Source organism: Dromiciops gliroides, chromosome 6, assembly GCF_019393635.1.
Source record: "Dromiciops gliroides isolate mDroGli1 chromosome 6, mDroGli1.pri, whole genome shotgun sequence".
NCBI classification, from domain to species: domain Eukaryota; kingdom Metazoa; phylum Chordata; class Mammalia; order Microbiotheria; family Microbiotheriidae; genus Dromiciops; species Dromiciops gliroides.
Window position 1 is genome coordinate 59766835 of NC_057866.1, and position 12308 is coordinate 59779142.

Here is a 12308-nt window from a genome sequence, read left to right on the forward strand (position 1 = left end):
TGGGTGAACACCTAAAAAACAAAGAGTGACTGCTGCGTGGGAGCTTTCCTCCTATATATAAAGTTCCTTTGTCCAAGTATGAATGAACTTTCTAGGACTTCTTTCCTTTACTAAAATTATGTCAGGGCAGCTAGGTGGCATAGTGGATAAACACTGGCCCTGGATTCAGGAGGACCTGAGTTCAAATGTGGCCTCAGACACTTGACACTAGCTGTGTGACCCTGGGCTAGTCACTTAACCCCCATTGCTCCATAGCAAAAAAAAAATATGTCAGTACATCTTTACCAAGTAATCACTTGATTTTAAAATTAATTTGTGAAGTGATATTATTTTCATAAAATAGCAAATTTTCAACCTAACCAAGTTGAAAGAGAGAGGAATAAATAACACTATATCTATATATATCTATAAATATATATAGATATATCTATCTATCTATCTATCTATATATATATATATATATACACACATTTGTATGTTTGTGTTTGTGAGTGTGTGTGTGTGTTGTGTTTTTGTGTTTAGCTACTTTCCTTCATTAGGAAAATAGATTAAAAAAAATAAGTTTGGTGCTTGCTTTGGCAGCACATATACTAAAATTGGAACAATACAGAGAAGATTAGCATGGCCCCTGCACAAGGGTGACATGCAAATTCGTAAAGCATTCCATATTTAAAAAAAAAAATAAGTTCGTATAGCAGAATGTTAGAACTCATGACTCTACTGACTTGCAATAAAGATCAATCATTATCCATGTACCTTGATATTATCCATGTACCTTGATATTATCCATGTACCTTGATATTCTACTAAGGATGTCTATAAAGGACTTTTCTGTATAACTAAGGGGTAGGAAATAGGAGGAAGAGGGGTTCTCCTAAGCGAGGCAATCTCTAAGGAGCCATGTAAATCTTCAAATTTATAATTTTACCTTTCTCTTACCCTCCATTAAGTATGGGACAAAGAAGCTTCTTTCAGAGTTTGAATTCCTGGAATACTATAGAAGTAAGTCAAATAGAGGAATAATAACTCAGAATGTAGGTTCTGAGTGGCTTGGTGATACAAAGCACTACAAATTGCCCCATGATATAATTTATGCTTACTGATCTCAAGAACTAGAGGGAATATTAGGATACATAGTCTATATCTGCCTGAAGATGAAAACAAGAAGGACATAAAATCTGACATCAGAGCATTATCTTAATTATAAGGGAATTGCCTCCTTTAATCAAAAAGATATAAACATCCTGTCCCATTATGAACTCCGGTAATAGCAGAATAAACAAGACCCTAGTGGCCTGTTAATATGACTCTAAATGATTAATATTGTTATCTTTTTTGAAGAGCTTTGTCCAATGGTTCATTTACTATTATTATTATGATTAGTATTGCTATTATATAATGAGGCATGTTGGCGACACAATGTATAGAATTCCCGATAAAGTCAAGAAGACTTGATTTCAAATCTAGCCTCAGACACTTAAAATATTTATGTGACCCTGGCCAAATCACTTGAGCTGTTTTGCCTCAATTTCCTCAACTGTAAAATGGTAATAATAGCAGCTACCTCACAGGGTTGTTGTAAGGATCAAATGACTTAGTAATTTTAAAACTTAGCACAGTGCCTGGAACTTATTAAGGACTACTTAAATGTCAAAGATGATGACAACGATGATAATGATGATGAGGAGGAGGAGGAGGAAAAGGAGGATGAGGAGGAAGTGGAAGAAGAGGAGTACAGAATGGTGTAGGGGATAGAAAATCAGACAGATGAAGAAATGTGGGTTCATGTCTCACTTTGTGATCCTAATTATGTCACAACCTCTCAGTGTTCTGGGGAACTTTTTTAAGACTATAAATTGAAGAAAAATTGCAATACTCACATTGGAACTGAGAGTTTTCTCACCAGAAGTTCCTTGTACCTATGCAATCATAGATCCAGATTATCAGTAAAAAATTTTAAAAAAATAGTTAAAAGTATTTCAAATAAAATAAGCAACAAAAGAACTTTTAGAGTGCAAGGGAAAACAGGGACAGGGGAGTTGAGCAACACATGAATGTCACTCTCATTTGTATTGGTTCAAAGAAGGAACAACACACACACACACACACACACACAGAAATACAAACACCATTGGGTATGGAAATCAATCTTATGGAAGAGGGAATTAAAAGGAAAAGGAGACACGAAAAAAGTGGGAGGGGTGAAAAGAGGGCAAACTAAGTAAGGAAGTGGTCACATGGCAAACAGACTTTTGAGGAGAGATGGTATAAAGAGAAAGAGAAAGGTAATCAGAAGAAAATAGAATGGAAAGGAAGGTACGGTTAATAATCATAGCTGTGAATGTGAATGGTATGGATTTGCCCATAAAACAGAAGTAAATGGCAGTAGATATTTGAAACTAGAATATAATAATATGTTATTTTGCAATAAACACACATGAAATAAATAAATGTTCAGTTAAAACTAAGGACTAGAGCAGAATCTATTATATTTCAGCTGAAATATAAAAGGTAAAGGTATAAATTATAATCTTGGGAAAAAGAATAAACAAAAATAGACCTAATTAAAAGAGAAACTACATTTTGCTCAGTCACCAAAGAAAATGAAGTAATGTGAATACCAAAAATAAATGGACCAAATGATTTAGCATCCAAAGTCTTAAAGGAAAAATTAAATTAGTTGCAGAAGAGTATACTCAGTTAAATTGTATTAGTAGGGAAATTCAACTTCCTCTTCTCGGAGCTAGATAAATATAACCATAAAATAATTTTTAAAAGGAAGTTAAGGAGATGAATAGAGTCTTAGAAAAGTTAGATATGATTTCTCTCTGGAATAAATTGAATGGGAATAGGAAGAAATATGCTCTTTTCTGTCAACTGTACAACAGAACTTCAGAAAGAAAAATGATTATGCATTATGGCAGGAAAACAGAAATGTTAAATGTATTCTTTTCAGACTATAACGAAGGACAAATTAGCTTCATTAAACGGCCATGGAAGCACATATTTTAAAAAAAGGAAACAAGTGATGTACTATTCAAGAATGAGTGTGCCAAAGAACAAATCATAGAAACAATCAATAATACCTTTAAAGAGAATAGCAACAATGACTCGATATACAAAAATTTGTGGTATGCAGCCAAAGCAGTAATTAGGGGGAAATTTATACTTCTAAACCCATACATCAACAAAAGATAGAACAGATTAATGAATTATATGTATAACTAAAATAGACCAAAAAACCCCAGAAAATAAACTAATAAAAAAAATCCCCAATTATGATTATAATAAAGATGAGATATTTCATATAGCTGCCTCTTTTTCCATGTACCACCATTATATTTCAAACAAGTTTCTTGCCTGCAGCAAGGATATTCACTTTTAAGTCTTAGATAACTGAGTTTTATTATTCAATGCCTGATAGCAATCACTTGCAGTTGCTGAAGAACTAGAATTTTCAAGAAAGTAAGTTGGCCCATAGCTTCACCAACTCTCTGCTTCCATGGGGGAATCTCTTTTGGAAATGACTAGAATGTCTTCATATCTCATGCTTTATTTTCTTCAAAACATTTGTCACAAACTATGGCAATCAGGGAAGATAACAAAGAGAATCCCATAGTATGGCACATAAACTCAAAATTATGTTGAATTCATCAATGTTGGCGGCAAGAGCAAAATGCCACAGAACTGATGGTAACTAGACCCATTTCTTGGTTCCTTTTTCTCTGTCAACTGAAGCCCTATTGTGACTACTTCTCCTTTGGTACCTCTGACATTCAGATATGATTCTGGAGTAATGAGGTGGATTAAAAGAAAACTACTTTTTAGTCAGAGTCTGAACTCTCATTAAACTTAAATTTCTTCTTCTTCTTCTTCTTCTTCTTCTTCTTCTTCATCTTCTTCTTCTTCTTCTCCTTCTTCTCCTTCTCCTTCTCCTTCTCCTTCTCCTTTTCCTTCTCCTTCTCCTTCTCCTTCTCCTTCTCCTTCTCCTTCTCCTTCTCCTTCTCCTTCTCCTTCTCCTTCTCCTTCTCCTTCTCCTTCTCCTTCTCCTTCTCCTTCTCCTTCTCCTTCTCCTTCTCCTTCTCCTTCTCCTTCTCCTTCTCCTTCTCCTCCTCCTCCTCCTCCTCCTTCTCCTCCTCCTCCTCCTCCTCCTCCTCTTCCTCCTTCTCCTTTTTTTCCTCTTCTTATATTTCTCCTTTTTCTTTCTCTTATTCTTCTCCTTACATTCTGAGGAGCTGGAAGTACTGTTGTCTTCATCTGAGATAGAATCCTCTAATAGCTTCTTTAACTGTTGTATCCTCACATCTTTTTTATGACATGTATTCTCCCTTATGATAGTGAACATGGGATCTTTAAGGGCTACTCGGAACTCTTCTAGTTTCTGATTGCCTTCGATAAAGAATGAGCATTCTTTGTTGTCTGTTCTGTGTCCATACCACTTACAACACCGGCATCATATAACCTTCACTTCTTTTCCCAGGGGCATGCAGAGTCCTTTAGTTGGAGCACGAGTCAGAAATTCCTTGGCATGTTCATTGCCCAGTACATCTGTTATACAGTCTTCTGGTTTGGTTTTTTCTTCCTAGATAAGTCCAAGAGGAGGCTTTTCATAAAAGAACTCAAAGTGCTGCAGCTGCTACTGCTGATGTGTCCCACTGACACAGCTTCTGCTCCTGGTGCTGCTGCTGCTCTAGCTTGGCTGACTCCCATGTGGCTTTGGGGCAAAGGAAGCCCCAAGATTTGAGTGGAGAGAAGAAAAGGTATATATAGACCTGAGAGTGAGATGCTGCCCCCCCCGGGGGGGGGCGGGGGACGGGACTGACACAGACGGGATGGGGACAGACTTGATAAAGGAGGAGCAAGGGCGGACTAGATAGAGAGACAAGAAGAAGAGAAGACTGACTAGAGGGGAGTGCAGACAAAGACTGAGGAGAGTTCAGTTCGGAAAAGGAGAGACGGGTCTGACAAGGTTACCGGCCTTAATACAAACCAGGGAAAGTGTAACGTGCCCTGAGGCTTGAGGCAGCTAAGGCCCTTATTGTATTCAAGAAGTTTGAATCACAGCAGGTGGGAAAGAGACATAGTGGAAAGAGACCACAGGAAAGCAGTCAGGTTGTACTTTATTTCCCTGTATTCTTAATTTTAAATAGTATCTCATAAATAAACTCTGCTTTGATTATTTAGTTAAGAGGCTTCTTAATCTTTAGATTATCAATAGTGGAGCAGTGTGGTGGAACTTTATAAACGGCCCACATTAAATTAACGAAGTCAGATAGCCAAATGGTCAACAGTCCCCAGACTAGTCATCCATAGTTTAGCCCCCCAAAATTAGCCTAATTAACAAAATATTTTCACAATTCTTTATTCCTTTAGTCTTGAGGAACTTTATATTATTCCTAGTATGATTTGGGGTAGGGACTCTCAGATATGTTTTTTTCAGTAATTTAATATAATCCAACAAACAAATATGTAAAACAATATACTAAATGTTATATAGACAGAGAAAAAATAAAACAAAACAAACAGTCCCTGACCATAAATACTTTACACTAAAATGGTGACTAGACTATGTATAAACATATATATATATATATATATATATATATATATAAGTATAATGCACAATATTTTGTGAATGAGAAAGTACTAACTCCTTGGAAAGCTTTACAAATTAGCTAAGTCATGCATGGATTTACAGAGAGTTGGGGATGTGGATAAGGCTCATTAGAAGCATGGGGAACAGCTTCTACCAAAATACAGAGGTAGGAGATACTCTATAAAGTCTATCAAAACTAATCTGGAAGGGCTGATTTTAAATGTCAGAAAAGGAATTCTGAAGGTGTACTGTAGAGGGAATCCAATGCCAGACTGGGATTTTTTCCCATTAGATTGTGAGGTCCTTGAAGATAGGAACATTCTTTTGCCTCTTTTTGTCTTCCCAGCACTTAGCACTATCCCTGGCATATAGTAAGTAAATGCTTACTACATGTTTATTGACTGAGTGACTGTTTAATACCTGAAAAGTTTGGGAGGTACTAGAATAATTTGAGCAGGGGAATTGCATGACCAGAACTTGTGTCCTAGGAAGATAAGGCAGCTATGTAGAGGAGAGTGCAAAGAGGCAAGCATTGTGGACAAAAAGTCAAGGGATCTATTTTAATAGGAGTGTCTTTTAATAACCTAGGGAAGAAATACTGAAGGCAGAAATTATTGTAGTAGACATGTGAATGCAAAGACCAGGATAGATATTATAGATATGAAGGTAAATATTGACAGGTTTTAGCAACAGCTTGGAAATGGAGTGGGAAAAGATAGGAAGAAAAGAAAAACAAATGATTCTGAAATTAGGAAGCTAGGTGATTATGAATATGGTTAGACTCTCAACAAAATTAGGGAAGTTTGGGAGAGGGGAATATTTAGTGGCAACGATTATGAATTCCATTTTGGCTACATTGAGTTTGGAATACCATGAGACTCCACTAAGGAGGAAATATTTAACTAGCGTTTGGTGAAGTAGAACTTCAGTTCAACTGATATTGATTGAACACAGACTGAAGCATGCAATTTTTCACTTTCTTTTTTTCCTTTATTCAAGTTTTCTTGTATGAAATGACTAATATGGTAATGTTTTACATAATAGCACATGTATAATCCATACCTGATTACTTACTGCCTCAGGGAGGGGGGAGGGGAAGGCGAGGAGGGATAAAATTTGGAATTTAAAACTATAAATAAAAATGTTTATTTTTTAAATAAATAAATTTATATGACCCCTGCCCGCCCCCCAAAAAACTGTACTTCAAGGAGAGAACTTGAGCCTAATATTAATTTATATTTATATAGCAATTTAAAGTGATTTAATTTCTGGAGTTTCTCTGCATATCACTCTCTATTATTGATTAAAGGATCATAAATTTAAAAGTTGGAAGGGACCCTAGAGGTCATATAGTCTCATTGGTTTTATAGATGGTGAAATTGAGACCCACAGAGGTTAAGCAACTTTCCCCAAATCACACAGGTAGTAAGTGGCAGAAGTTAGATTGTAACCAAGGTTTTCTGACCCTAAATTCATTTTCTTTTTACTATAATGTGTTGCTGATCATCTCATAAGAAACTGCTAGTAAACCAGTGACTAATGCAGAAACGCAGATATTATAATAGATTATAGCTCATAACCAATGACTTGTAAGATAGAAGTAACCACATCAAGACACAAAACATTATTAAGGACATGTATGAACAAAACAGGAGTTAGGCTATTAATTTATTCTGTGCCTTTAATAGCTAACTTCTCCTTGAAACAGAATGGAGAATATACACCCTGAAAAGACCTTAATCTTTATAGGTAGCATAAGCTTAGCAAAAGTTCTTCAGCTGCACAACATTTCGTTATGGTCACAAAATATATATCCTAAATGATTTTAACTACTCTGAACTAATTCAATAAGGTGAACACTCATTACCAAGGAAAAAAATGTATATGTATATACTGTGAGGGCCAAAATTTGATATACAGAGCATTATTTGGGTGACTCGCTTTAATATTGGGATCCTAGAAATATGAGGGACCTTTTAGGTTCTCCCTCTACTCTGAATTGCCCTTTTAGATATTTCTCCCAGGCCAAGGAGAAAGGAGCCTCTAAGCTTTAGTTCACAAAAGGATCAGATTTTATTATTTGGGAATTAATTAAACAAGAAAGGTGAAACTAATAAAAAAAATCAAAGATAAGGAAATAGGAAAATAGAAATACAGAGAAATGATCTTAACTGTAAACTTAGCCTATTAGGGTTTTCCGTAATTAACTCACCAACCACCTGAACAGTCCACCAGACCAAGAACCAGCACACGCCACCAGGACCACAGTTGCCACACTGAGAGTGAACTAGCTTTCTGAAAGTGACTTGAGAGCTAGTGTTCTGGAAGTGCCCTCTAACCTCCCTTCATGGAGCATTCAATCTTTTCTCCCCCAAAAGGGGAGATCCTTCAAAAGCTGCCTATACCACAAATAAATTTTACCACAATACATAAAAATTAAAAAGGCAGCATCTATGGAAAACAGAGGAATTGATATTAGAGTACTATAGCATTCTTAAATTATATAATTTGTTTCATAATAGATTTTTAAGTAAATGGACTAAATTAAACCCTTCTATAATTTTCCTCTAGAAAAATATTTTCCCAAGATTATGTTGAAACATGTAACCTGTTTTTTTTTTTTTCCGCTCTCTCTCAATATTCTCCTTAGATGATCCTTAATCAAACATTAACTTGGAAAGACATTCTTACCTAATGTAGCCATGTGAAATAAGCAGCATATAATGTGTCATCTATTGGAAGAGAATATGGGGGTGGTGCTGAAGCAAATGAAGTGAATAAGTAGATAAGCCAGTGTAGTGTTCTGCAGGGACAGTGTTTGTTGACTATATGAATAAAATAAACAAATGAGTCAATGTAATGTTCTATAGGGACAAGATTTGCTGGATAAATGATCCATTCCCCTCGCTCTATGATCTGTGGCATAGGAAGCTTTGTGTAGAAAGTCCTTTTTAAATCTAGTAATTCAGGGTTTGGGAAAAATAGGACAGAAAAATATCAGTAATCTCTTGCACCTTAATTGGTTATGAGGTGGAAGGATTTTGTTCTGTCTCCTACACAGAGACATAATGTACTCATTGATACTCAGAGAGCCGGGAATAAATTGACCTGCCTGTATTTAACTTATGAGACAAGATGGGGTAATGTGAAGCAATAAGATAAAGGTCAGTGAAGACCTTGATTCAAGGCCTGATTCTGATAAGCCTGTAAAATGAGTGGCTTGGACAAAAAGGCCTCTGACATTCCTTTCTGCTTTTATTCTATGTTTCTAAGAATTTATTGATGGTTCATAAGCAAGCTATTTAACCCCTCATTACTTGGCAATTCTATAAGTCTTTATATCATAGTGATAGATAATTTGCTTTGGTAGAAGGAGATTCCACACCAGGAATTCCCAAATCAATAAATTTCAGCAATTGTCTTCCTAGATGGAGGTATAGAAGGAGATTTAAATGGGGGTACATAAAGGGATGACAGAGGTTTAAATATAAATAACATTCACATGTGCATTATATATTCATATGCATGTACATATATATTATTTTAGGAATTAACATTGGCATATATAGTATATTGTATATATACTTGGCATATATATAGTATATATATGCCAAATATAGATAGTCCAATATTAATTTCTTTTATGAAATAAAAATGAGTTTATATTTTATGAGAGGACTTACATTTTATAAAATAGTATTAGGATATATAAATATATATTTATGGGGAAGCTAGGTGTCGCAGTGAATAGAGCACTGGCTCTGGAGTCAGGAGTAACTGAGTTCAAATCTGGCCTCAGACACTTAACACTTACTAGCTGTGTGACCCTGGGCAAGTCACTTAACCCCAACTGCCTCACTAAATATATATATATATATATATGTATATATATATACACATAATTGTCTTTTCTTTTTTAGTGTGGGGGAGAGGTGGTAATGAAAGATTCTTGTGGTTCTTTGTTCATGGGAAAAAGTGGGTATTATGGGCTGAAGGTTTTAGTGAATGGAATGCAGAACTTGGCAGTAATCAATCCCCTGTGAAAGATGGACCAGGTCAGGGATCAAGGTATCTCTCCATTATATCTACCAACATTGAGTTCTGTGACATAGATTAATATAGACAGTTAAAAAGTGACACATGACCAAATGGATGATTTTCATGAAGATGGGTTGTCTTCTCTGTACTCAAGAGAACATAGAACTCATAATGTTTTGCAAATAAAGGGAAAAATATGAACAGGAACTGCATATAGAAAATTCAATGTAAATTTTTGAAAGGTTAGATTTGTTGGAATTATGATAGAACTAGCTTCCTGTCTAAAGTGTGGTAAATAAAAAATGGTAAGGAAGAAAGAGAAGAAGAGTTAACCCAAAATAGACAAAAGGCAAGCAAAAGATTCACCAGTGAGAATAAAATATTAATAAAAATAGCCACCAGGGTGATTACAAAATGACTGATATGTTGGGCAAGGGTTAGGTTTGCTCAAGGACCAGTCGGAAAGGTTAAAAACCTACAGAAAATTATCTTTCAAGATCCTGTTCTTATACCATAAAATGAACAGGTGTTGCTTCAAATAAGTACTGAATTTCTCTGCCCACTGAGTTATAGTTATCACTCTTTCAAAAATCAGTCTAACCTTAGGTACCAAGTTAGTGAGCTAAATCAAAGGCAGAGGCATACTGAGTGCTAGATAATGTATCAGGACGAGGGGAATGTTAGTGAAAAGACTTCAGGGTTTGGGAGGGTAAACACCTACTGCAGCTGCTACAATAGGAAGGAGAGAATAGAGACATTTGCCACTAATGTGAACCAGATAGAGAATGGTGCTTCTGAAAGAACTACAGTACTTGTCATCGGAGGATTATACCTTTATTTTTTAAAGACAGGAGGGTTTAAAGTTGTATGAAGGAGAATACTGATTTTTTAAAGGTCGTTTCATTTTGGCTTTTGTTTCAAAAGGATCACAGGATCACGGATGTGGAGCTGGAAGAGGCCTTGGAGTTCAAGGTCCAACCCCCTCATTTTAAAGGTGTGAAATTGGAGACACAACAAAGGTAAGTGAAGGGAAGTGGAAGGTTGCACAGACTGAACTGAGAATCAAACTCATGTCCAATGAGTCGACGTTCAGCATTCTTTTTTACTGTTCCACACACTGGATCCTATAAATGATAATTGATTACCTAGTAAAAGCTCAGATAACTAATTGATGAAATTTTCAGTGCTATGAGATAGTTATAGAAAAAACAACAAAAGAGTTTATAGTTTTTATCTTGTATGTTCAGGTTTTTATTCAATGTAATATATAGAAAAAAGTATGGGACACATTTTCAGAAATTGGAATATTTCATATTAATCTGTTACATATTAAAATCTACTACACATTAACTCTTAAATATTTCAAGGGTTGAATATTTGTCCCAGGTAAGATTATGATTTGTACAAAGTACTGGGCTATATACAAAATAACAGCAATATTGTGAGATGATCTGCTGTGATGCCTCAGTTATTTTCAGTAATTCAATGATTCAATACAGCACTGAAGGTCTTGTGGGGACCGATTTTTAATTGGTGAGTGCTAGCTAAGCGGCTCACTGCAATATTGGGGCAAGGAAGGAAGCTGGCAGCCTCCCTCAAAACAGAACAAGATTTATTTTAACAAGAATGAACTTAAAGAAAACCACAAACAGGATCAGTAGGATCAAGGGAAAGGAAATAAAATGGGGAAAGGGAAATTATAATACCTGAAAAATACCACCGCCCAGGAATCAGCTGAAAATACGCAGAAGAATGCCTGTAGCTTTCCAGCTTCCACCTAGAATGCCCAGTTCTTCTCCCCCAAACCTAGAAACAACCCACACAGTCCCACCCAATGGGTTGGCTGCTCTTCCAGTCACATGACTGCCCTCACTAGGCTTCCAATAATTATAATTTTGCCAGGCCCATGTAGGCGTGGGCGAGTGGTGATGATGTGAGGTGCCAGAGCCCTGGCAAAGGCTACAACCAGTGGGTAGAGCACCGTTCGGTTTTCAGAGTCCCAGGCCAGTGCTCTCTGAGGCATTAAAATGTCAAATAACAATTAATTCTTTACAGTCTAATGAAAAACACAATCCATCTACAGATTGAAGCATAATATTTTTTGTTCCTTTATCTGAAGTTTCGTTTCTGTCTTTTTTCTTTCACAAACTGGTTAATGTGGAAATGTTTTGCATGATTGCTTATACATTGCTTATATTAAATTGCTTAAATTTTCAAGTGGGGGAGGAAGAGATTTTGGAACACAAAGTTTTTAAAAAATGATGTCAAAATTTGTATTTTACATGTAATTTCTAAATAAAATTCTAAATATGTACAAAGTACTGGAAATGTGTTTAAGAAAATACTGGGTTGAGATTTTACTTGTAGCAAGTCATGTAATCACTGAATTAAGAAGGAAATTCTATAAATCTTATCTGTTATTCTGTACCTTTCTTAGTAACGGAAACTTTCAAGGCTCATAAAATTTATCCTTCAAGAGTTCCTGATCACTCAACTAAATATTTTGGAGACTAATCAATTAATGACAATGTCTCTCTGCTAAATAGAGTTTAGTGATATTGGGTCAGCTGTTGATACAGTGAATAGATTACTGGGTCTGCATTCTGGAAGACCCAAATTAAAATTGGACCTTAGGCACTTACTAGCTGTGGGACCCTGATAAAGTCATTTAACC

The 12308-nt window shown here is 35.7% G+C and overlaps 1 non-coding gene and 1 pseudogene across 1 annotated transcript; one reads left to right on the forward strand and one right to left on the reverse strand.

The window, feature by feature from the left end:
• The first annotated feature begins 566 nt into the window (after positions 1 to 566).
• On the forward strand, positions 567 to 673 carry LOC122733220. Its single transcript, XR_006353803.1, has one exon. It is a non-coding gene; the product is annotated as a U6 spliceosomal RNA (small nuclear RNA).
• Positions 674 to 3824: 3151 nt separating this feature from the next.
• Positions 3825 to 12308, reverse strand: part of LOC122731989 — a 49900-nt pseudogene continuing 41416 nt past the window's right edge.